The 21,758-nt window shown below is 34.1% G+C and overlaps 29 non-coding genes across 29 annotated transcripts; all 29 read right to left on the bottom strand.

The window, feature by feature from the left end:
• Positions 1 to 243: 243 nt before the first annotated feature.
• On the bottom strand, positions 244 to 325 carry TRNAS-CGA (transfer RNA serine (anticodon CGA)). The gene has a single exon. It is a non-coding gene; the product is annotated as a tRNA-Ser (tRNA).
• A 1,236-nt stretch (positions 326 to 1,561) lies between these two features.
• Positions 1,562 to 1,643, bottom strand: TRNAS-CGA (transfer RNA serine (anticodon CGA)). Its single transcript has one exon. It is a non-coding gene; the product is annotated as a tRNA-Ser (tRNA).
• Positions 1,644 to 1,850: 207 nt separating this feature from the next.
• TRNAS-UGA (transfer RNA serine (anticodon UGA)) lies at positions 1,851 to 1,932 on the bottom strand. The gene has a single exon. It is a non-coding gene; the product is annotated as a tRNA-Ser (tRNA).
• A 947-nt stretch (positions 1,933 to 2,879) lies between these two features.
• On the bottom strand, positions 2,880 to 2,961 carry TRNAS-CGA (transfer RNA serine (anticodon CGA)). The gene has a single exon. It is a non-coding gene; the product is annotated as a tRNA-Ser (tRNA).
• A 207-nt stretch (positions 2,962 to 3,168) lies between these two features.
• Positions 3,169 to 3,250, bottom strand: TRNAS-UGA (transfer RNA serine (anticodon UGA)). Its single transcript has one exon. It is a non-coding gene; the product is annotated as a tRNA-Ser (tRNA).
• A 948-nt stretch (positions 3,251 to 4,198) lies between these two features.
• On the bottom strand, positions 4,199 to 4,280 carry TRNAS-UGA (transfer RNA serine (anticodon UGA)). The gene has a single exon. It is a non-coding gene; the product is annotated as a tRNA-Ser (tRNA).
• Positions 4,281 to 5,512: 1,232 nt separating this feature from the next.
• On the bottom strand, positions 5,513 to 5,594 carry TRNAS-CGA (transfer RNA serine (anticodon CGA)). The gene has a single exon. It is a non-coding gene; the product is annotated as a tRNA-Ser (tRNA).
• A 1,220-nt stretch (positions 5,595 to 6,814) lies between these two features.
• TRNAS-CGA (transfer RNA serine (anticodon CGA)) lies at positions 6,815 to 6,896 on the bottom strand. Its single transcript has one exon. It is a non-coding gene; the product is annotated as a tRNA-Ser (tRNA).
• A 207-nt stretch (positions 6,897 to 7,103) lies between these two features.
• TRNAS-UGA (transfer RNA serine (anticodon UGA)) lies at positions 7,104 to 7,185 on the bottom strand. Its single transcript has one exon. It is a non-coding gene; the product is annotated as a tRNA-Ser (tRNA).
• Positions 7,186 to 8,132: 947 nt separating this feature from the next.
• TRNAS-CGA (transfer RNA serine (anticodon CGA)) lies at positions 8,133 to 8,214 on the bottom strand. Its single transcript has one exon. It is a non-coding gene; the product is annotated as a tRNA-Ser (tRNA).
• Positions 8,215 to 8,421: 207 nt separating this feature from the next.
• TRNAS-UGA (transfer RNA serine (anticodon UGA)) lies at positions 8,422 to 8,503 on the bottom strand. Its single transcript has one exon. It is a non-coding gene; the product is annotated as a tRNA-Ser (tRNA).
• A 948-nt stretch (positions 8,504 to 9,451) lies between these two features.
• Positions 9,452 to 9,533, bottom strand: TRNAS-UGA (transfer RNA serine (anticodon UGA)). The gene has a single exon. It is a non-coding gene; the product is annotated as a tRNA-Ser (tRNA).
• A 1,236-nt stretch (positions 9,534 to 10,769) lies between these two features.
• On the bottom strand, positions 10,770 to 10,851 carry TRNAS-UGA (transfer RNA serine (anticodon UGA)). Its single transcript has one exon. It is a non-coding gene; the product is annotated as a tRNA-Ser (tRNA).
• Positions 10,852 to 12,087: 1,236 nt separating this feature from the next.
• On the bottom strand, positions 12,088 to 12,169 carry TRNAS-CGA (transfer RNA serine (anticodon CGA)). The gene has a single exon. It is a non-coding gene; the product is annotated as a tRNA-Ser (tRNA).
• A 207-nt stretch (positions 12,170 to 12,376) lies between these two features.
• Positions 12,377 to 12,458, bottom strand: TRNAS-UGA (transfer RNA serine (anticodon UGA)). Its single transcript has one exon. It is a non-coding gene; the product is annotated as a tRNA-Ser (tRNA).
• Positions 12,459 to 13,406: 948 nt separating this feature from the next.
• TRNAS-UGA (transfer RNA serine (anticodon UGA)) lies at positions 13,407 to 13,488 on the bottom strand. Its single transcript has one exon. It is a non-coding gene; the product is annotated as a tRNA-Ser (tRNA).
• Positions 13,489 to 13,695: 207 nt separating this feature from the next.
• Positions 13,696 to 13,777, bottom strand: TRNAS-UGA (transfer RNA serine (anticodon UGA)). The gene has a single exon. It is a non-coding gene; the product is annotated as a tRNA-Ser (tRNA).
• Positions 13,778 to 15,036: 1,259 nt separating this feature from the next.
• Positions 15,037 to 15,118, bottom strand: TRNAS-CGA (transfer RNA serine (anticodon CGA)). The gene has a single exon. It is a non-coding gene; the product is annotated as a tRNA-Ser (tRNA).
• Positions 15,119 to 15,325: 207 nt separating this feature from the next.
• Positions 15,326 to 15,407, bottom strand: TRNAS-UGA (transfer RNA serine (anticodon UGA)). Its single transcript has one exon. It is a non-coding gene; the product is annotated as a tRNA-Ser (tRNA).
• A 946-nt stretch (positions 15,408 to 16,353) lies between these two features.
• On the bottom strand, positions 16,354 to 16,435 carry TRNAS-UGA (transfer RNA serine (anticodon UGA)). Its single transcript has one exon. It is a non-coding gene; the product is annotated as a tRNA-Ser (tRNA).
• Positions 16,436 to 16,642: 207 nt separating this feature from the next.
• On the bottom strand, positions 16,643 to 16,724 carry TRNAS-UGA (transfer RNA serine (anticodon UGA)). The gene has a single exon. It is a non-coding gene; the product is annotated as a tRNA-Ser (tRNA).
• A 943-nt stretch (positions 16,725 to 17,667) lies between these two features.
• On the bottom strand, positions 17,668 to 17,749 carry TRNAS-CGA (transfer RNA serine (anticodon CGA)). The gene has a single exon. It is a non-coding gene; the product is annotated as a tRNA-Ser (tRNA).
• Positions 17,750 to 17,956: 207 nt separating this feature from the next.
• TRNAS-UGA (transfer RNA serine (anticodon UGA)) lies at positions 17,957 to 18,038 on the bottom strand. Its single transcript has one exon. It is a non-coding gene; the product is annotated as a tRNA-Ser (tRNA).
• Positions 18,039 to 18,529: 491 nt separating this feature from the next.
• Positions 18,530 to 18,611, bottom strand: TRNAS-CGA (transfer RNA serine (anticodon CGA)). Its single transcript has one exon. It is a non-coding gene; the product is annotated as a tRNA-Ser (tRNA).
• Positions 18,612 to 18,818: 207 nt separating this feature from the next.
• TRNAS-UGA (transfer RNA serine (anticodon UGA)) lies at positions 18,819 to 18,900 on the bottom strand. The gene has a single exon. It is a non-coding gene; the product is annotated as a tRNA-Ser (tRNA).
• Positions 18,901 to 19,843: 943 nt separating this feature from the next.
• On the bottom strand, positions 19,844 to 19,925 carry TRNAS-CGA (transfer RNA serine (anticodon CGA)). The gene has a single exon. It is a non-coding gene; the product is annotated as a tRNA-Ser (tRNA).
• A 207-nt stretch (positions 19,926 to 20,132) lies between these two features.
• TRNAS-UGA (transfer RNA serine (anticodon UGA)) lies at positions 20,133 to 20,214 on the bottom strand. Its single transcript has one exon. It is a non-coding gene; the product is annotated as a tRNA-Ser (tRNA).
• A 946-nt stretch (positions 20,215 to 21,160) lies between these two features.
• On the bottom strand, positions 21,161 to 21,242 carry TRNAS-CGA (transfer RNA serine (anticodon CGA)). Its single transcript has one exon. It is a non-coding gene; the product is annotated as a tRNA-Ser (tRNA).
• Positions 21,243 to 21,449: 207 nt separating this feature from the next.
• On the bottom strand, positions 21,450 to 21,531 carry TRNAS-UGA (transfer RNA serine (anticodon UGA)). The gene has a single exon. It is a non-coding gene; the product is annotated as a tRNA-Ser (tRNA).
• Between the last annotated feature and the right edge of the window lie 227 nt (positions 21,532 to 21,758).

Genomic DNA, 21,758 nt, shown 5'->3' with positions numbered 1-21,758 from the left:
CATAAATAACCATTACATCATGAAACAGTAAAAAAAAAATGGAGATGGTTTAATGACATGTTCCTAAAATGCAGGAAGAGCCTCACTGTCTGAGATCACGTGCTTCAAAAAGCAGTCCATTGTGAAATAGGATGCAGGTGAAGGTGATTTAGGATGAGACAGTTACATTGTTCAACATAACATATTTTGCTTTTCTACATCTTAAATGCATATTGTGTTTTTAAATAAGTTTGAAAAGCAAAATGTAGCTGATAGGATTTGAACATGCGCAGGGAAACCCCAATGGATTTCGAATCCATCGCCTTAACCACTCGGCCACAACTACCTGCACGTTGATTTTGTGATGAGCTTCTGTGGAAAAATAATTGCTTTCCATTTCATGATTGTCATTTAAAACTTGTTGCAATTTCTATTTGGTAGCTGCTATATTAATAGACAAACTATGGGAAATATAATAGCTAGTATAGTTTCCTAGAAAATAAAGGAGTCAAGGAAGTATAATCTCTGTTTTTGACACGCTCGAAAAGCAAGACTTAGCTGGCAGGATTTGAACCTTCGCGTTGAAACCCCAATGGATTTCAAGTCCATCACCTTAACCACTCGGCCACACCTACTTCTATACCACTACCCGACAGTACCTGGAGTACAAAATAATTTATTATCGTTCTGTTTATTTCATTGGTCCCATGCTTATTTAATGTAGAATTAGCACACCTGCCACTGCACAATCATAAATTTGTTTATTAACATGCATTTTCTCTCATCATTCATTTCATCTCTGCAGATCTCTCAAGATCAAATTTTGCATTCTTTAGTGGCAGTATGGATATTGTGAAAGGCACATCATAGGATTCTGCAAATGTATATGTGAAATAATTAGTTCATAACATCAAGGCTGCAAACTAGGATTAAATCAGGATTAGGATAAAATGGTGAGAATGAAGGTTTCCAAAAAATATTGATTTATATTTTCAATTACTGTTTATGTTTTAAAAAGAAACAGCTCATGTCAGTGTTATAGAGATATATTTAAGATTAACTTTAAGATGGGAAAGATTTCCTGAGCTTGGTGGCAATTGTTGATTATGATGAAGATGATAATATGTTCTGGAATGAACAAATAAACTTTGTTATGTATCTTACAAAGTGGCTGATGGAAATAATTGCAATACATTCACTGTAATTCCACAGATAGCACTACAGTTTTGTGATATTTTAAAGTATCTGATATGCACATTTCTACCTAGTGCTGCTGATTTGGTAATTAAAAGTTTAGTTGTTATTAACAAAACTAATTTTAACTCAGATCTACACATAAATAACCATTACATCATGAAACAGTAAAAAAAATTTGGAGATGGTTTAATGACATGTTCCTAAAATGCAGGAAGAGCCTCACTGTCTGAGATCACGTGCTTCAAAAAGCAGTCCATTGTGAAATAGGATGCAGGTGAAGGTGATTTAGGATGAGACAGTTACATTGTTCAACATAACATATTTTGCTTTTCTACATCTTAAATGCATATTGTGTTTTTAAATAAGTTTGAAAAGCAAAGCGTAATGTAGCTGGCAGGATTTGAACCTGCGCAGGGAAACCCCAATTGATTTCGAGTCCATCGCCTTAACCACTCGGCCACAACTACCTGCACGTTGATTTTGTGATGAGCTTCTGTGGAAAAATAATTGCTTTCCATTTCATGATTGTCATTTAAAACCTGTTGCAATTTCTATTTGGTAGCTGCTATATTAATAGACAAACTATGGGAAATATAATAGCTAGTATAGTTTCCTAGAAAATAAAGGAGTCAAGGAAGTATGATCTCTGTTTTTGACATGCTCGAAAAGCAAGACGTAGCTGGCAGGATTTGAACCTGCGCGGGGAAACACCAAAAGATTTCAAGTCCATCGCCTTAACCACTCGGCCACAACTACTTCTATACCACTACCCGACATTACCTGGAGTCCAAAATATTTTATTATTGTTCTGTTTATTTCATTGGTCCCATGCTTATTTAATGTAGAATTAGCACACCTGCCACTGCACAATCATAAATTTGTTTATTAACATGCATTTTCTCTCATCATTCATTTCATCTCTGCAGATCTCTCAAGATCAAGTTTTGAATTCTTTAGTGGCAGTATGGATATTGTGAAAGGCACATCATAGGATTCTGCAAATGTATATGTGAAATAATTAGTTCATAACATCAAGGCTGCAAACTAGGATTAAATCAGGATTAGGATACAATGGTGAGTATGATGGTTTCCAAAAAATATTGATTTAAATTTTTCAATTACTGTTTATGTTTTAAAAAGAAACAGCTCATGTCAGTGTTATAGAGATATATTTAAGATTAACTTTAAGATGGGAAAGATTTCCTGAGCTTGGTGGCAATTGTTGATTATGATGAAGATGATAATATGTTCTGGAATGAACAAATAAACTTTGTTATGTATCTTACAAAGTGGCTGATGGAAATAATTGCAATACATTCACTGTAATTCCACAGATAGCACTACAGTTTTGTGATATTTTAAAGTATCTGATATGCACATTTCTACCTAGTGCTGCTGATTTGGTAATTAAAAGTTTAGTTGTTATTAACAAAACTAATTTTAACTCAGATCTACACATAAATAACCATTACATCATGAAACAGTAAAAAAAAAATGGAGATGGTTTAATGACATGTTCCTAAAATGCAGGAAGAGCCTCACTGTCAGAGATCACGTGCTTCAAAAGCAGTCCATTGTGAAATAGGATGCAGGTGAAGGTGATTTAGGATGAGACAGTTACATTGTTCAACATAACATATTTTGCTTTTCTACATCTTAAATGCATATTGTGTTTTTAAATAAGTTTGAAAAGCAAAGCGTAATGTAGCTGGCAGGATTTGAACCTGCGCAGGGAAACCCCAATTGATTTCGAGTCCATCGCCTTAACCACTCGGCCACAACTACCTGCACGTTGATTTTGTGATGAGCTTCTGTGGAAAAATAATTGCTTTCCATTTCATGATTGTCATTTAAAACCTGTTGCAATTTCTATTTGGTAGCTGCTATATTAATAGACAAACTATGGGAAATATAATAGCTAGTATAGTTTCCTAGAAAATAAAGGAGTCAAGGAAGTATGATCTCTGTTTTTGACATGCTCGAAAAGCAAGACGTAGCTGGCAGGATTTGAACCTGCTCGGGGAAACACCAAAAGATTTCAAGTCCATCGCTTTAACCACTCGGCCACAACTACTTCTATACCACTACCCGACATTACCTGGAGTCCAAAATATTTTATTATTGTTCTGTTTATTTCATTGGTCCCATGCTTATTTAATGTAGAATTAGCACACCTGCCACTGCACAATCATAAATTTGTTTATTAACATACATTTTCTCTCATCATTCATTTCATCTCTGCAGATCTCTCAAGATCAAGTTTTGAATTCTTTAGTGGCAGTATGGATATTGTGAAAGGCACATCATAGGATTCTGCAAATGTATATGTGAAATAATTAGTTCATAACATCAAGGCTGCAAACTAGGATTAAATCAGGATTAGGATACAATGGTGAGTATGATGGTTTCCAAAAAATATTGATTTAAATTTTTCAATTACTGTTTATGTTTTAAAAAGAAACAGCTCATGTCAGTGTTATAGAGATATATTTAAGATTAACTTTAAGATGGGAAAGATTTCCTGAGCTTGGTGGCAATTGTTGATTATGATGAAGATGATAATATGTTCTGGAATGAACAAATAAACTTTGTTATGTATCTTAAAAAGTGGCCGATGGAAATAATTGCAATACATTCACTGTAATTCCACAGATAGCACTACAGTTTTGTGATATTTGAAAGTATCTGATATGCACATTTCTTCCTAGTGCTGCTGATTTGTTAATTAAAAGTTTAGTTTTTATTAACAAAACTAATTTTAACTCAGATCTACACATAAATAACCATTACATCATGAAACAGTAAAAAAAAATTGGAGATGGTTTAATGACATGTTCCTAAAATGCAGGAAGAGCCGCACTGTCTGAGATCACGTGCTTCAAAAAGCAGTCCATTGTGAAAGAGGATGCAGGTGAAGGTGATTTAGGATGAGACAGTTACATTGTTCAACATAACATATTTTGCTTTTCTACATCTTAAATGCATATTGTGTTTTTAAATAAGTTTGAAAAGCAAAGCGTAATGTAGCTGGCAGGATTTGAACCTGCGCAGGGAAACCCCAATTGATTTCAAGCCCATCACCTTAACCACTCGGCCACAACTACCTGCACGTTGATTTTGTGATGAGCTTCTGTGGAAAAATAATTGCTTTCCATTTCATGATTGTCATTTAAAACCTGTTGCAATTTCTATTTGGTAGCTGCTATATTAATAGACAAACTATGGGAAATATAATAGCTAGTATAGTTTCCTAGAAAATAAAGGAGTCAAGGAAGTATAATCTCTGTTTTTGACACGTTCGAAAAGCAAGACTTAGCTGGCAGGATTTGAACCTGCGCGTGGAAACCCCAAATGATTTCAAGTCCATCGCCTTAACCACTCGGCCACAACTACTTCTATACCACTACCAGACAGTACCTGGAGTACAAAATAATTTATTATCGTTCTGTTTATTTCATTGGTCCCATGCTTATTTAATGTAGAATTAGCACACCTGCCACTGCACAATCATAAATTTGTTTATTAACATGCATTTTCTCTCATCATTCATTTCATCTCTGCAGATCTCTCAAGATCAAATTTTGCATTCTTTAGTGGCAGTATGGATATTGTGAAAGGCATATCATAGGATAATGCAAATGTATATGTGAAATAATTAGTTCATAACATCAAGGCTGCAAACTAGGATTAAATCAGGATTAGGATACAATGGTGAGAATGATGGTTTCCAAAAAATATTGATTTAAATTTTTCAATTACTGTTTATGTTTTAAAAAGAAACAGCTCATGTCAGTGTTATAGAGATATATTTAAGATTAACTTTAAGATGGGAAAGATTTCCTGAGCTTGGTGGCAATTGTTGATTATGATGAAGATGATAATATGTTCTGGAATGAACAAATAAACTTTGTTATGTATCTTAAAAAGTGGCCGATGGAAATAATTGCAATACATTCACTGTAATTCCACAGATAGCACTACAGTTTTGTGATATTTGAAAGTATCTGATATGCACATTTCTTCCAAGTGCTGCTGATTTGTTAATTAAAAGTTTAGTTTTTATTAACAAAACTAATTTTAACTCAGATCTACACATAAATAACCATTACATCATGAAACAGTAAAAAAAAAATGGAGATGGTTTAATGACATGTTCCTAAAATGCAGGAAGAGCCTCACTGTCTGAGATCACGTGCTTCAAAAAGCAGTCCATTGTGAAATAGGATGCAGGTGAAGGTGATTTAGGATGAGACAGTTACATTGTTCAACATAACATATTTTGCTTTTCTACATCTTAAATGCATATTGTGTTTTTAAATAAGTTTGAAAAGCAAAATGTAGCTGATAGGATTTGAACATGCGCAGGGAAACCCCAATGGATTTCGAATCCATCGCCTTAACCACTCGGCCACAACTACCTGCACGTTGATTTTGTGATGAGCTTCTGTGGAAAAATAATTGCTTTCCATTTCATGATTGTCATTTAAAACTTGTTGCAATTTCTATTTGGTAGCTGCTATATTAATAGACAAACTATGGGAAATATAATAGCTAGTATAGTTTCCTAGAAAATAAAGGAGTCAAGGAAGTATAATCTCTGTTTTTGACACACTCGAAAAGCAAGACTTAGCTGGCAGGATTTGAACCTTCGCGTTGAAACCCCAACCCCCAAACCACTCGGCCACACCTACTTCTATACCACTACCAGACAGTACCTGGAGTACAAAATAATTTATTATCATTCTGTTTATTTCATTGGTCCCATGCTTATTTAATGTAGAATTAGCACACCTGCCACTGCACAATCATAAATTTGTTTATTAACATGCATTTTCTCTCATCATTCATTTCATCTCTGCAGATCTCTCAAGATCAAATTTTGCATTCTTTAGTGGCAGTATGGATATTGTGAAAGGCACATCATAGGATTCTGCAAATGTATATGTGAAATAATTAGTTCATAACATCAAGGCTGCAAACTAGGATTAAATCAGGATTAGGATAAAATGGTGAGAATGAAGGTTTCCAAAAAATATTGATTTATATTTTCAATTACTGTTTATGTTTTAAAAAGAAACAGCTCATGTCAGTGTTATAGAGATATATTTAAGATTAACTTTAAGATGGGAAAGATTTCCTGAGCTTGGTGGCAATTGTTGATTATGATGAAGATGATAATATGTTCTGGAATGAACAAATAAACTTTGTTATGTATCTTACAAAGTGGCTGATGGAAATAATTGCAATACATTCACTGTAATTCCACAGATAGCACTACAGTTTTGTGATATTTTAAAGTATCTGATATGCACATTTCTACCTAGTGCTGCTGATTTGGTAATTAAAAGTTTAGTTGTTATTAACAAAACTAATTTTAACTCAGATCTACACATAAATAACCATTACATCATGAAACAGTAAAAAAAATTTGGAGATGGTTTAATGACATGTTCCTAAAATGCAGGAAGAGCCTCACTGTCTGAGATCACGTGCTTCAAAAAGCAGTCCATTGTGAAATAGGATGCAGGTGAAGGTGATTTAGGATGAGACAGTTACATTGTTCAACATAACATATTTTGCTTTTCTACATCTTAAATGCATATTGTGTTTTTAAATAAGTTTGAAAAGCAAAGCGTAATGTAGCTGGCAGGATTTGAACCTGCGCAGGGAAACCCCAATTGATTTCGAGTCCATCGCCTTAACCACTCGGCCACAACTACCTGCACGTTGATTTTGTGATGAGCTTCTGTGGAAAAATAATTGCTTTCCATTTCATGATTGTCATTTAAAACCTGTTGCAATTTCTATTTGGTAGCTGCTATATTAATAGACAAACTATGGGAAATATAATAGCTAGTATAGTTTCCTAGAAAATAAAGGAGTCAAGGAAGTATGATCTCTGTTTTTGACATGCTCGAAAAGCAAGACGTAGCTGGCAGGATTTGAACCTGCGCGGGGAAACACCAAAAGATTTCAAGTCCATCGCCTTAACCACTCGGCCACAAGTACTTCTATACCACTACCCGACATTACCTGGAGTCCAAAATATTTTATTATTGTTCTGTTTATTTCATTGGTCCCATGCTTATTTAATGTAGAATTAGCACACCTGCCACTGCACAATCATAAATTTGTTTATTAACATGCATTTTCTCTCATCATTCATTTCATCTCTGCAGATCTCTCAAGATCAAGTTTTGAATTCTTTAGTGGCAGTATGGATATTGTGAAAGGCACATCATAGGATTCTGCAAATGTATATGTGAAATAATTAGTTCATAACATCAAGGCTGCAAACTAGGATTAAATCAGGATTAGGATACAATGGTGAGTATGATGGTTTCCAAAAAATATTGATTTAAATTTTTCAATTACTGTTTATGTTTTAAAAAGAAACAGCTCATGTCAGTGTTATAGAGATATATTTAAGATTAACTTTAAGATGGGAAAGATTTCCTGAGCTTGGTGGCAATTGTTGATTATGATGAAGATGATAATATGTTCTGGAATGAACAAATAAACTTTGTTATGTATCTTACAAAGTGGCTGATGGAAATAATTGCAATACATTCACTGTAATTCCACAGATAGCACTACAGTTTTGTGATATTTTAAAGTATCTGATATGCACATTTCTACCTAGTGCTGCTGATTTGGTAATTAAAAGTTTAGTTGTTATTAACAAAACTAATTTTAACTCAGATCTACACATAAATAACCATTACATCATGAAACAGTAAAAAAAAAATGGAGATGGTTTAATGACATGTTCCTAAAATGCAGGAAGAGCCTCACTGTCAGAGATCACGTGCTTCAAAAGCAGTCCATTGTGAAATAGGATGCAGGTGAAGGTGATTTAGGATGAGACAGTTACATTGTTCAACATAACATATTTTGCTTTTCTACATCTTAAATGCATATTGTGTTTTTAAATAAGTTTGAAAAGCAAAGCGTAATGTAGCTGGCAGGATTTGAACCTGCGCAGGGAAACCCCAATTGATTTCGAGTCCATCGCCTTAACCACTCGGCCACAACTACCTGCACGTTGATTTTGTGATGAGCTTCTGTGGAAAAATAATTGCTTTCCATTTCATGATTGTCATTTAAAACCTGTTGCAATTTCTATTTGGTAGCTGCTATATTAATAGACAAACTATGGGAAATATAATAGCTAGTATAGTTTCCTAGAAAATAAAGGAGTCAAGGAAGTATGATCTCTGTTTTTGACATGCTCGAAAAGCAAGACGTAGCTGGCAGGATTTGAACCTGCTCGGGGAAACACCAAAAGATTTCAAGTCCATCGCCTTAACCACTCGGCCACAACTACTTCTATACCACTAGCCGACATTACCTGGAGTCCAAAATATTTTATTATTGTTCTGTTTATTTCATTGGTCCCATGCTTATTTAATGTAGAATTAGCACACCTGCCACTGCACAATCATAAATTTGTTTATTAACATGCATTTTCTCTCATCATTCATTTCATCTCTGCAGATCTCTCAAGATCAAGTTTTGAATTCTTTAGTGGCAGTATGGATATTGTGAAAGGCACATCATAGGATTCTGCAAATGTATATGTGAAATAATTAGTTCATAACATCAAGGCTGCAAACTAGGATTAAATCAGGATTAGGATACAATGGTGAGTATGATGGTTTCCAAAAAATATTGATTTAAATTTTTCAATTACTGTTTATGTTTTAAAAAGAAACAGCTCAAGTCAGTGTTATAGAGATATATTTAAGATTAACTTTAAGATGGGAAAGATTTCCTGAGCTTGGTGGCAATTGTTGATTATGATGAAGATGATAATATGTTCTGGAATGAACAAATAAACTTTGTTATGTATCTTAAAAAGTGGCCGATGGAAATAATTGCAATACATTCACTGTAATTCCACAGATAGCACTACAGTTTTGTGATATTTGAAAGTATCTGATATGCACATTTCTTCCTAGTGCTGCTGATTTGTTAATTAAAAGTTTAGTTTTTATTAACAAAACTAATTTTAACTCAGATCTACACATAAATAACCATTACATCATGAAACAGTAAAAAAAAATTGGAGATGGTTTAATGACATGTTCCTAAAATGCAGGAAGAGCCGCACTGTCTGAGATCACGTGCTTCAAAAAGCAGTCCATTGTGAAAGAGGATGCAGGTGAAGGTGATTTAGGATGAGACAGTTACATTGTTCAACATAACATATTTTGCTTTTCTACATCTTAAATGCATATTGTGTTTTTAAATAAGTTTGAAAAGCAAAACGTAATGTAGCTGGCAGGATTTGAACCTGCGCAGGGAAACCCCAATTGATTTCAAGTCCATCACCTTAACCACTCGGCCACAACTACCTGCACGTTGATTTTGTGATGAGCTTCTGTGGAAAAATAATTGCTTTCCATTTCATGATTGTCATTTAAAACCTGTTGCAATTTCTATTTGGTAGCTGCTATATTAATAGACAAACTATGGGAAATATAATAGCTAGTATAGTTTCCTAGAAAATAAAGGAGTCAAGGAAGTATAATCTCTGTTTTTGACACGCTCGAAAAGCAAGACTTAGCTGGCAGGATTTTAACCTTCGCGTTGAAACCCCAATGGATTTCAAGTGCATCGCCTTAACCACTCGGCCACAACTACTTCTATACCACTACCTGACATTACCTGGAGTACAAAATAATTTATTATCGTTCTGTTTATTTCATTGGTCCCATGCTTATTTAATGTAGAATTAGCACACCTGCCACTGCACAATCATAAATTTGTTTATTAACATGCATTTTCTCTCATCATTCAGTTCATCTCTGCAGATCTCTCAAGATCAAATTTTGCATTCTTTAGTGGCAGTATGGATATTGTGAAAGGCACATCATAGGATTCTGCAAATGTATATGTGAAATAATTAGTTCATAACATCAAGGCTGCAAACTAGGATTAAATCAGGATTAGGATACAATGGTGAGTATGATGGTTTCCAAAAAATATTGATTTTAATTTTTCAATTACTGTTTATGTTTTAAAAAGAAACAACTCATGTCAGTGTTATAGAGATATATTTAAGATTAACTTTAAGATGGGAAAGATTTCCTGAGCTTGGTGGCAATTGTTGATTATGATGAAGATGATAATATGTTCTGGAATGAACAAATAAACTTTGTTATGTATCTTACAATGTGGCTGATGGAAATAATTACAATACATTCACTGTAATTCCACAGATAGCACTACAGTTTTGTGATATTTTAAAGTATCTGATATGCACATTTCTACCTAGTGCTGCTGATTTGTTAATTAAAAGTTTAGTTGTTATTAACAAAACTAATTTTAACTCAGATCTACACATAAATAACCATTACATCATGAAACAGTAAAAAAATTTGGAGATGGTTTAATGACATGTTCCTAAAATGCAGGAAGAGCCTCACTGTCTGAGATCACGTGCTTCAAAAAGCAGTCCATTGTGAAAGAGGATGCAGGTGAAGGTGATTTAGGATGAGACAGTTACATTGTTCAACATAACATATTTTGCTTTTCTACATCTTAAATGCATATTGTGTTTTTAAATAAGTTTGAAAAGCAAAACGTAACGTAGCTGGCAGGATTTGAACCTGCGCAGGGAAACCCAAATTGATTTCAAGTCCATCACCTTAACCACTCGGCCACAACTACCTGCACGTTGATTTTGTGATGAGCTTCTGTGGAAAAATAATTGCTTTCCATTTCATGATTGTCATTTAAAACCTGTTGCAATTTCTATTTGGTAGCTGCTATATTAATAGACAAACTATGGGAAATATAATAGCTAGTATAGTTTCCTAGAAAATAAAGGAGTCAAGGAAGTATAATCTCTGTTTTTGACACGCTCGAAAAGCAAGACTTAGCTGGCAGGATTTGAACCTTCGCGTTGAAACCCCAATGGATTTCAAGTCCATCACCTTAACCACTCGGCCACACCTACTTCTATACCACTACCAGACAGTACCTGGAGTACAAAATAATTTATTATCGTTCTGTTTATTTCATTGGTCCCATGCTTATTTAATGTAGAATTAGCACACCTGCCACTGCACAATCATAAATTTGTTTATTAACATGCATTTTCTCTCATCATTCATTTCATCTCTGCAGATCTCTCAAGATCAAATTTTGCATTCTTTAGTGGCAGTATGGATATTGTGAAAGGCACATCATAGGATTCTGCAAATGTATATGTGAAATAATTAGTTCATAACATCAAGGCTGCAAACTAGGATTAAATCAGGATTAGGATAAAATGGTGAGAATGAAGGTTTCCAAAAAATATTGATTTATATTTTCAATTACTGTTTATGTTTTAAAAAGAAACAGCTCATGTCAGTGTTATAGAGATATATTTAAGATTAACTTTAAGATGGGAAAGATTTCCTGAGCTTGGTGGCAATTGTTGATTATGATGAAGATGATAATATGTTCTGGAATGAACAAATAAACTTTGTTATGTATCTTACAAAGTGGCTGATGGAAATAATTGCAATACATTCACTGTAATTCCACAGATAGCACTACAGTTTTGTGATATTTTAAAGTATCTGATATGCACATTTCTACCTAGTGCTGCTGATTTGGTAATTAAAAGTTTAGTTGTTATTAACAAAACTAATTTTAACTCAGATCTACACATAAATAACCATTACATCATGAAACAGTAAAAAAAATTTGGAGATGGTTTAATGACATGTTCCTAAAATGCAGGAAGAGCCTCACTGTCTGAGATCACGTGCTTCAAAAAGCAGTCCATTGTGAAATAGGATGCAGGTGAAGGTGATTTAGGATGAGACAGTTACATTGTTCAACATAACATATTTTGCTTTTCTACATCTCAAATGCATATTGTGTTTTTAAATAAGTTTAAAAAGCAAAATGTAACGTAGCTGGCAGGATTTGAACCTGCGCAGGGAAACCCCCATGGATTTCGAGTCAATCGCCTTAACCACTCGGCCACAACTACCTGCACGTTGATTTTGTGATGAGCTTCTGTAGAAAAATAATTGCTTTCCATTTCATGATTGTCATTTAAAACCTGTTGCAATTTCTATTTGGTAGCTGCTATATTAATAGACAAACTATGGGAAATATAATAGCTAGTATAGTTTCCTAGAAAATAAATGAGTCAAGGAAGTATGATCTCTGTTTTTGACACGCTCGAAAAGCAAGACGTAGCTGGCTGGATTTGAACCTGCGCAGGGAAACCCCAATGGATTTCAAGTCCATCACCTTAACCACTCGGCCACAACTACTTCTATACCACTACCAGACATTACCTGGCATACAAAATAATTTATTATCGTTCTGTTTATTTCATTGGTCCCATGCTTATTTAATGTAGAATTAGCACACCTGCCACTGCACAATCATAAATTTGTTTATTAACATGCATTTTCTCTCAACATTCATTTCATCTCTGCAGATTTCTCAAGATCAAATTTTGCATTCTTTAGTGGCAGTATGGATATTGTGAAAGGCACATCATAGGATTCTGCAAATGTATATGTGAAATAATTAGTTCATAACATCAAGGCTGCAAACTAGGATTAAATCAGGATTAGGATACAATGGTGAGTATGATGGTTTCCAAAAAATATTGATTTTAATTTTTCAATTACTGTTTATGTTTTAAAAAGAAACAGCTCATGTCAGTGTTATAGAGATATATTTAAGATTAACTTTAAGATGGGAAAGATTTCCTGAGCTTGGTGGCAATTGTTGATTATGATGAAGATGATAATATGTTCTGGAATGAACAAATAAACTTTGTTATGTATCTTAAAAAGTGGCCGATGGAAATAATTGCAATACATTCACTGTAATTCCACAGATAGCACTACAGTTTTGTGATATTTGAAAGTATCTGATATGCACATTTCTTCCTAGTGCTGCTGATTTGTTAATTAAAAGTTTAGTTTTTATTAACAAAACTAATTTTAACTCAGATCTACACATAAATAACCATTACATCATGAAACAGTAAAAAAAAATTGGAGATGGTTTAATGACATGTTCCTAAAATGCAGGAAGAGCCGCACTGTCTGAGATCACGTGCTTCAAAAAGCAGTCCATTGTGAAAGAGGATGCAGGTGAAGGTGATTTAGGATGAGACAGTTACATTGTTCAACATAACATATTTTGCTTTTCTACATCTTAAATGCATATTGTGTTTTTAAATAAGTTTGAAAAGCAAAACGTAACGTAGCTGGCAGGATTTGAACCTGCGCAGGGAAACCCAAATTGATTTCAAGTCCATCACCTTAACCACTCGGCCACAACTACCTGCACGTTGATTTTGTGATGAGCTTCTGTGGAAAAATAATTGCTTTCCATTTCATGATTGTCATTTAAAACCTGTTGCAATTTCTATTTGGTAGCTGCTATATTAATAGACAAACTATGGGAAATATAATAGCTAGTATAGTTTCCTAGAAAATAAACGAGTCAAGGAAGTATAATCTCTGTTTTTGACATGCTCGAAAAGCAAGACTTAGCTGGCAGGATTTGAACCTGCGCGGGGAAACCCCAATGGATTTCAAGTCCATCGCCTTAACCACTCGGCCACAACTACTTCTATACCACTACCAGACAGTACCTGGAGTACAAAATAATTTATTATCGTTCTGTTTATTTTATTGGTCCCATGCTTATTTAATGTAGAATTAGCACACCTGCCACTGCACAATCATAAATTTGTTTATTAACATGCATTTTCTCTCAACATTCATTTCATCTCTGCAGATTTCTCAAGATCAAATTTTGCATTCTTTAGTGGCAGTATGGATATTGTGAAAGGCACATCATAGGATTCTGCAAATGTATATGTGAAATAATTAGTTCATAACATCAAGTCCATCGCCTTAACCACTCGGCCACAACTACTTCTATACCACTACCAGACAGTACATGGAGTACAAAATAATTTATTATCGTTCTGTTTATTTTATTGGTCCCATGCTTATTTAATGTAGAATTAGCACACCTGCCACTGCACAATCATAAATTTGTTTATTAACATGCATTTTCTCTCAACATTCATTTCATCTCTGCAGATTTCTCAAGATCAAATTTTGCATTATTTAGTGGCAGTATGGATATTGTGAAAGGCACATCATAGGATTCTGCAAATGTATATGTGAAATAATTAGTTCATAACATCAAGGCTGCAAACTAGGATTAAATCAGGATTAGGATACAATGGTGAGTATGATGGTTTCCAAAAAATATTGATTTTAATTTTTCAATTACTGTTTATGTTTTAAAAAGAAACAGCTCATGTCAGTGTTATAGAGATATATTTAAGATTAACTTTAAGATGGGAAAGATTTCCTGAGCTTGGTGGCAATTGTTGATTATGATGAAGATGATAATATGTTCTGGAATGAACAAATAAACTTTGTTATGTATCTTAAAAAGTGGCCGATGGAAATAATTGCAATACATTCACTGTAATTCCACAGATAGCACTACAGTTTTGTGATATTTGAAAGTATCTGATATGCACATTTCTTCCTAGTGCTGCTGATTTGTTAATTAAAAGTTTAGTTTTTATTAACAAAACTATTTTTAACTCAGATCTACACATAAATAACCATTACATCATGAAACAGTAAAAAAAAATTGGAGATGGTTTAATGACATGTTCCTAAAATGCAGGAAGAACCGCACTGTCTGAGATCACGTGCTTCAAAAAGCAGTCCATTGTGAAAGAGGATGCAGGTGAAGGTGATTTAGGATGAGACAGTTACATTGTTCAACATAACATATTTTGCTTTTCTACATCTTAAATGCATATTGTGTTTTTAATTAAGTTTGAAAAGCAAAACGTAACGTAGCTGGCAGGATTTGAACCTGCGCAGGGAAACCCCAATTGATTTCGAGTCCATCACCTTAACCACTCGGCCACAACTACCTGCACGTTGATTTTGTGATGAGCTTCTGTGGAAAAATAATTGCTTTCCATTTCATGATTGTCATTTAAAACCTGTTGCAATTTCTATTTGGTAGCTGCTATATTAATAGACAAACTATGGGAAATATAATAGCTAGTATAGTTTCCTAGAAAATAAATGAGTCAAGGAAGTATGATCTCTGTTTTTGACATGCTCGAAAAGCAAGACGTAGCTGGCAAGATTTGAACCTGCGCGGGGAAACCCCAATGGATTTCAAGTCCATCGCCTTAACCACTCGGCCACAACTACTCCTATACCACTACCAGACATTACCTGGCGTAGAAAATAATTTATTATCGTTCTGTTTATTTCATTGGTCCCATGCTTATTTAATGTAGAATTAGCACACCTGCCACTGCACAATCATAAATTTGTTTATTAACATGCATTTTCTCTCAACATTCATTTCATCTCTGCAGATTTCTCAAGATCAAATTTTGCATTCTTTAGTGGCAGTATGGATATTGTGAAAGGCACATCATAGGATTCTGCAAATGTATATGTGAAATAATTAGTTCATAACATCAAGGCTGCAAACTAGGATTAAATCAGGATTAGGATACAATGGTGAGTATGATGGTTTCCAAAAAATATTGATTTAAATTTTTCAATTACTGTTTATGTTTTAAAAAGAAACAGCTCATGTCAGTGTTATAGAGATATATTTAAGATTAACTTTAAGATGGGAAAGATTTCCTGAGCTTGGTGGCAATTGTTGATTATGATGAAGATGATAATATGTTCTGGAATGAACAAATAAACTTTGTTATGTATCTTAAAAAGTGGCCGATGGAAATAATTGCAATACATTCACTGTAATTCCACAGATAGCACTACAGTTTTGTGATATTTGAAAGTATCTGATATGCACATTTCTTCCTAGTGCTGCTGATTTGTTAATTAAGTTTAGTTTTTATTAACAAAACTAATTTTAACTCAGATCTACACATAAATAACCATTACATCATGAAACAGTAAAAAAAAATTGGAGATGGTTTAATGACATGTTCCTAAAATGCAGGAAGAGCCGCACTGTCTGAGATCACGTGCTTCAAAAAGCAGTCCATTGTGAAAGAGGATGCAGGTGAAGGTGATTTAGGATGAGACAGTTACATTGTTCAACATAACATATTTTGCTTTTCTACATCTTAAATGCATATTGTGTTTTTAAATAAGTTTGAAAAGCAAAACATAACGTAGCTGGCAGGATATGAACCTGCGCAGGGAAACCCAAATTGATTTCAAGTCCATCACCTTAACCACTCGGCCACAACTACCTGCACGTTGATTTTGTGATGAGCTTCTGTGGAAAAATAATTGCTTTCCATTTCATTATTGTCATTTAAAACCTGTTGCAATTTCTATTTGGTAGCTGCTATATTAATAGACAAACTATGGGAAATATAATAGCTAGTATAGTTTCCTAGAAAATAAAGGAGTCAAGGAAGTATAATCTCTGTTTTTGACATGCTCGAAAAGCAAGACTTAGCTGGCAGGATTTGAACCTGCGCGGGGAACCCCCAATGGATTTCAAGTCCATCGCCTTAACCACTCGGCCACAACTACTTCTATACCACTACCAGACAGTACCTGGAGTACAAAATAATTTATTATCGTTCTGTTTATTTCATTGGTCCCATGCTTATTTAATGTAGAATTAGCACACCTGCCACTGCACAATCATAAATTTGTTTATTAACATGCATTTTCTCTCATCATTCATTTCATCTCTGCAGATCTCTCAAGATCAAATTTTGCATTCTTTAGTGGCAGTATGGATATTGTGAAAGGCATATCATAGGATTCTGCAAATGTATATGTGAAATAATTAGTTCATAACATCAAGGCTGCAAACTAGGATTAAATCAGGATTAGGATACAATGGTGAGAATGATGGTTTCCAAAAAATATTGATTTAAATTTTTCAATTACTGTTTATGTTTTAAAAAGAAACAGCTCATGTCAGTGTTATAGAGATATATTTAAGATTAACTTTAAGATGGGAAAGATTTCCTGAGCTTGGTGGCAATTGTTGATTATGATGAAGATGATAATATGTTCTGGAATCAACAAATAAACTTTGTTATGTATCTTAAAAAGTGGCCGATGGAAATAATTGCAATACATTCACTGTAATTCCACAGATAGCACTACAGTTTTGTGATATTTGAAAGTATCTGATATGCACATTTCTTCCTAGTGCTGCTGATTTGTTAATTAAAAGTTTAGTTTTTATTAACAAAACTAATTTTAACTAAGATCTACACATAAATAACCATTACATCATGAAACAGTAAAAAAAAAATGAAGATGGTTTAATGACATGTTCCTAAAATGCAGGAAGAGCCTCACTGTCTGAGATCACGTGCTTCAAAAAGCAGTCCATTGTGAAATAGGATGCAGGTGAAGGTGATTTAGGATGAGACAGTTACATTGTTCAACATAACATATTTTGCTTTTCTACATCTTAAATGCATATTGTGTTTTTAAATAAGTTTGAAAAGCAAAATGTAGCTGACAGGATTTGAACATGCGCGGGGAAACCCCAATGGATTTCGAATCCATTGCCTTAACCACTCGGCCACAACTACCTGCATGTTGATTTTGTGATGAGCTTCTGTGGAAAAATAATTGCTTTCCATTTCATGATTGTCATTTAAAACCTGTTGCAATTTCTATTTGGTAGCTGCTATATTAATAGACAAACTATGGGAAATATAATAGCTAGTATAGTTTCCTAGAAAATAAAGGAGTCAAGGAAGTATAATCTCTGTTTTTGACGCGCTCGAAAAGCAAGACTTAGCTGGCAGGATTTGAACCTTCGCGTTGAAACCCCAATGGATTTCAAGTCCATCGCCTTAACCACTCGGCCACAACTACTTCTATACCACTACCAGACAGTACCTGGAGTACAAAATAATTTATTATCGTTCTGTTTATTTCATTGGTCCCATGCTTATTTAATGTAGAATTAGCACACCTGCCACTGCACAATCATAAATTTGTTTATTAACATGCATTTTCTCTCATCATTCATTTCATCTCTGCAGATCTCTCAAGATCAAATTTTGCATTCTTTAGTGGCAGTATGGATATTGTGAAAGGCACATCATAGGATTCTGCAAATGTGTATGTGAAATAATTAGTTCATAACATCAAGGCTGCAAACTAGATGGTTTAATGACATGTTCCTAAAATGCAGGAAGAGCCTCACTGTAAGAGATCACGTGCTTCAAAAAGCAGTCCATTGTGAAATAGGATGCAGGTGAAGGTGATTTAGGATGAGACAGTTACATTGTTCAACATAACATATTTTGCTTTTCTACATCTTAAATGCATATTGTGTTTTTAAATAAGTTTGAAAAGCAAAATGTAGCTGACAGGATTTGAACATGTGCGGGGAAACCCCAATGGATTTCGAATCCATCGCCTTAACCACTCGGCCACAACTACCTGCACGTTGATTTTTTGATGAGCTTCTGTGGAAAAATAATTGCTTTCCATTTCATGATTGTCATTTAAAACCTGTTGCAATTTCTATTTGGTAGCTGCTATATTAATAGACAAACTATGGGAAATATAATAGCTAGTATAGTTTCCTAGAAAATAAAGGAGTCAAGGAAGTATAATCTCTGTTTTTGACACGCTCGAAAAGCAAGACTTAGCTGGCAGGATTTGAACCTTCGCGTTGAAACCCCAATGGATTTCAAGTCCATCGCCTTAACCACTCGGCCACAACTACTTCTATACCACTACCAGACAGTACCTGGAGTACAAAATAATTTATTATCGTTCTGTTTATTTCATTGGTCCCATGCTTATTTAATGTAGAATTAGCACACCTGCCACTGCACAATCATAAATTTGTTTATTAACATGCATTTTCTCTCATCATTCATTTCATCTCTGCAGATCTCTCAAGATCAAATTTTGCATTCTTTAGTGGCAGTATGGATATTGTGAAAGGCATATCATAGGATTCTGCAAATGTATATGTGAAATAATTAGTTCATAACATCAAGGCTGCAAACTAGGATTAAATCAGGATTAGGATACAATGGTGAGAATGATGGTTTCCAAAAAATATTGATTTAAATTTTTCAATTACTGTTTATGTTTTAAAAAGAAACAGCTCATGTCAGTGTTATAGAGATATATTTAAGATTAACTTTAAGATGGGAAAGATTTCCTGAGCTTGGTGGCAATTGTTGATTATGATGAAGATGATAATATGTTCTGGAATGAACAAATAAACTTTGTTATGTATCTTAAAAAGTGGCCGATGGAAATAATTGCAATACATTCACTGTAATTCCACAGATAGCACTACAGTTTTGTGATATTTGAAAGTATCTGATATGCACATTTCTACCTAGTGCTGCTGATTTGGTAATTAAAAGTTTAGTTGTTATTAACAAAACTAATTTTAACTCAGATCTACACATAAATAACCATTACATCATGAAACAGTAAAAAAAAATTGGAGATGGTTTAATGACATGTTCCTAAAATGCAGGAAGAGCCTCACTGTCAGAGATCACGTGCTTCAAAAAGCAGTCCATTGTGAAATAGGATGCAGGTGAAGGTGATTTAGGATGAGACAGTTACATTGTTCAACATAACATATTTTGCTTTTCTACATCTTAAATGCATATTGTGTTTTTAAATAAGTTTGAAAAGCAAAATGTAGCTGACAGGATTTGAACATGTGCGGGGAAACCCCAATGGATTTCGAATCCATCGCCTTAACCACTCGGCCACAACTACCTGCACGTTGATTTTGTGATGAGCTTCTGTGGAAAAATAATTGCTTTCCATTTCATGATTGTCATTTAAAACCTGTTGCAATTTCTATTTGGTAGCTGCTATATTAATAGACAAACTATGGGAAATATAATAGCTAGTATAGTTTCCTAGAAAATAATGAAGTCAAGGAAGTATAATCTCTGTTTTTGACACGCTCGAAAAGCAAGACTTAGCTGGCAGGATTTGAACCTTCGCGTTGAAACCCCAATGGATTTCAAGTCCATCGCCTTAACCACTCGGCCACAACTACTTCTATACCACTACCAGACAGTACCTGGAGTACAAAATAATTTATTATCATTCTGTTTATTTCATTGGTCCCATGCTTATTTAATGTAGAATTAGCACACCTGCCACTGCACAATCATAAATTTGTTTATTAACATGCATTTTCTCTCATCATTCATTTCATCTCTGCAGATCTCTCAAGATCAAATTTTGCATTCTTTAGTGGCAGTATGGATATTGTGAAAGGCACATCATAGGATTCTGCAAATGTATATGTGAAATAATTAGTTCATAACATCAAGGCTGCAAACTAGGATTAAATCAGGATTAGATAAAATGGTGAGAATGAAGGTTTCCAAAAAATATTGATTTTAATTTTTCAATTACTGTTTATGTTTTAAAAAGAAACAGCTCATGTCAGTGTTATAGAGATATATTTAAGATTAACTTTAAGATGGGAAAGATTTCCTGAGCTTGGTGGCAATTGTTGATTATGATGAAGATGATAATATGTTCTGGAATGAACAAATAAACTTTGTTATGTATCTTACAAAGTGGCTGATGGAAATAATTGCAATACATTCACTGTAATTCCACAGATAGCACTACAGTTTTGTGATATTTTAAAGTATCTGATATGCACATTTCTACCTAGTGCTGCTGATTTGGTAATTAAAAGTTTAGTTGTTATTAACAAAACTAATTTTAACTCAGATCTACACATAAATAACCGTTACATCATGAAACAGTAAAAAAAAAATGGAGATGGTTTAATGACATGTTCCTAAAATGCAGGAAGAGCCTCACTGTCAGAGATCACGTGCTTCAAAAGCAGTCCATTGTGAAATAGGATGCAGGTGAAGGTGATTTAGGATGAGACAGTTACATTGTTCAACATAACATATTTTGCTTTTCTACATCTTAAATGCATATTGTGTTTTTAAATAAGTTTGAAAAGCAAAGCATAATGTAGCTGGCAGGATTTGAACCTGCGCAGGGAAACCCCAATTGATTTCGAGTCCATCGCCTTAACCACTCGGCCACAACTACCTGCACGTTGATTTTGTGATGAGCTTCTGTGGAAAAATAATTGCTTTCCATTTCATGATTGTCATTTAAAACCTGTTGCAATTTCTATTTGGTAGCTGCTATATTAATAGACAAACTATGGGAAATATAATAGCTAGTATAGTTTCCTAGAAAATAAAGGAGTCAAGGAAGTATGATCTCTGTTTTTGACATGCTCGAAAAGCAAGACGTAGCTGGCAGGATTTGAACCTGCGCGGGGAAACACCAAAAGATTTCAAGTCCATCGCCTTAACCACTCGGCCACAACTACTTCTATACCACTACCCGACATTACCTGGAGTCCAAAATATTTTATTATTGTTCTGTATATTTCATTGGTCCCATGCTTATTTACTGTAGAATTAGCACACCTGCCACTGCACAATCATAAATTTGTTTATTAACATGCATTTTCTCTCATCATTCATTTCATCTCTGCAGATCTCTCAAGATCAAGTTTTGAATTCTTTAGTGGCAGTATGGATATTGTGAAAGGCA

Source organism: Taudactylus pleione, unplaced genomic scaffold (genome assembly GCF_031769625.1).
Source record: "Taudactylus pleione unplaced genomic scaffold, aTauple2 ptg000085l, whole genome shotgun sequence".
Lineage (NCBI taxonomy): Eukaryota > Metazoa > Chordata > Amphibia > Anura > Myobatrachidae > Taudactylus > Taudactylus pleione.
Note: the sequence above shows the minus strand (reverse complement) of the source record. Positions and strands in the feature narration are given on the sequence as shown.